Genomic DNA, 1845 nt, shown 5'->3' on the forward strand with positions numbered 1-1845 from the left:
TGTATATTGTTTTATTTTCTTTATTCTTAATTGTTCTTGATGTTCTTATTGTTGGTAGCGTTACTGTTGATGGTGTTATGGCTGTTATTGATGACGGTGTTGTGTTTGTTGATGTTAATGTTATCAATAATATGGCTGTTGATGGTGTCATTCTGTTTAGTGGTTAATGACGGTGCTATAATGTTGTTTTAATTACTGCTTTTATTGTTTTTTTATTGCCATTAATAACCTAGTTTTTTGTTGATTTCTTTTTCTGTACTGTTTTTGTATTGGTTGTAATTCTTACTTTTTTCTGTTTGCTGTTCTACATATCTTTTTAACGGGAAAGAGAAGAGAAATGGATAGAGGAAAGATGAGAAAGAATATAGGCAAGGCAGGAAAATAGATAATTGTTAATTTACGTTCAACTGCCCGTTTTCCCTTTTTTATTATTTAATTGCTTGTCAATTTATCCTTTTATCAATTTCACTTTTTTTTCAAGCACCAGTATCGTTAACTTTAAACAAAGAAAATAGTGACACAGACTTGCTGGGAAAACTTAATTCAACAAAATAACGAAACGATGTAACCCAAGTTTACCTTCGCTGAATATTTACACCAAATGGAAACATGGATAACTCTTGGTTGATTAAAAAAAAAAATAACTATCCATATAAGTACTCACATGGATAACACATGGTTGATTTAAAAAATAGCTATCCATACAAAGGATAAGTCTCGGTTGATTAAAAAAAATAGCTATCCATATAAGTACACAAATGGATAAATACGGGTCGGTTTTAAAAACAACTATCCATTTAAATACAAACATGTTACAGCTAGACCGTGTATTGCTATTTGCATAATAAGGACCCAAGCTTAATGTTGCGATTGAGAAAGCCTCTAGAGAAATAGCTATAGACATTTCCACTTTGAACAAATGACGAAACAAATCAAAATAGCAATAAAGCAGTAGCGACAGAAAAAAAGAAAAGAAAAACGAAATATGAAGAAAAGGAAGAAAAAAAGTAAAAGAAGAATAGAGAAGAGAAGCAAAATAAGAAAGAAAAAGTAAAAAAAAGAATAAAGAAAAGAAGCAAAATAAGAAAAACAAGAAGAAAGAATACGCAAAAGAAATAAGAGACAAAACAAGACAAAAAAAAGGTCTAACCACCAAACATCGAACACGACATTAAAACAAAAGACACAAACTACCATTTAAGGAAATCTGATTCCCTTTGATAAAGTATAAGTACCCTTCATACTTAATACTTGACACAGAGTGATAAAAAACTGCCATCGAAAGGTAGTCATAATGGCTTCGAAACCTTTAGCCCGATTCAAAAATGCCTGTGTGGGTGAACGTGTATTTGGAGTCTATCTCGTTATCAAATTTTCCTTTCTTTATCGCCTTCTGTCTACGTATATATGTTTTATTTCCTTTTTTTTCTTTCTTTCTTTCTATCTATCTATATTTTTTCTTTTTTTTTCTATCTAACTATTTATATATATTTTTTTTTTTTTTTTTCGCTGTCTGTCCCTCTCGTTTCTTTTCATTAGACAAGTTATTTATTTCTTCCTTCTCATGTTTTTTCTTTCTCCTTTTCCCTACCTCTTCTTGTCTCTTTTGCTACTGTCTCCTACTTTCTTCATTCCCTCTTCTCTTCCTTTTTATCTATCAATTTCTAATTATTTTTCTTCTGCTCCTCCATAAGTTTTACTTTTTTCTTCTCATCCTTTCTTCTAATCATGAATCTTATCATTAACCGCTAATATCATATTTAATTGTTATTCGTATACAATTACTGATGATAAAAACGATGGCAAGACGAGCATAATATGAGGTTTAATGATTTACTATTGATA

General features: G+C 30.1%; 1 protein-coding gene across 1 annotated transcript in view; it reads right to left on the reverse strand.

Moving 5' to 3' along the window:
* LOC119592348 (insulin gene enhancer protein ISL-1-like) overlaps nt 1–1845 on the reverse strand; it is a 284379-nt gene that overhangs the window by 176253 nt on the left and 106281 nt on the right. The gene's annotated exons all lie outside the window — the stretch shown is intronic.

This window comes from Penaeus monodon, chromosome 30 (assembly GCF_015228065.2).
Source record: "Penaeus monodon isolate SGIC_2016 chromosome 30, NSTDA_Pmon_1, whole genome shotgun sequence".
Classification (NCBI taxonomy): domain Eukaryota; kingdom Metazoa; phylum Arthropoda; class Malacostraca; order Decapoda; family Penaeidae; genus Penaeus; species Penaeus monodon.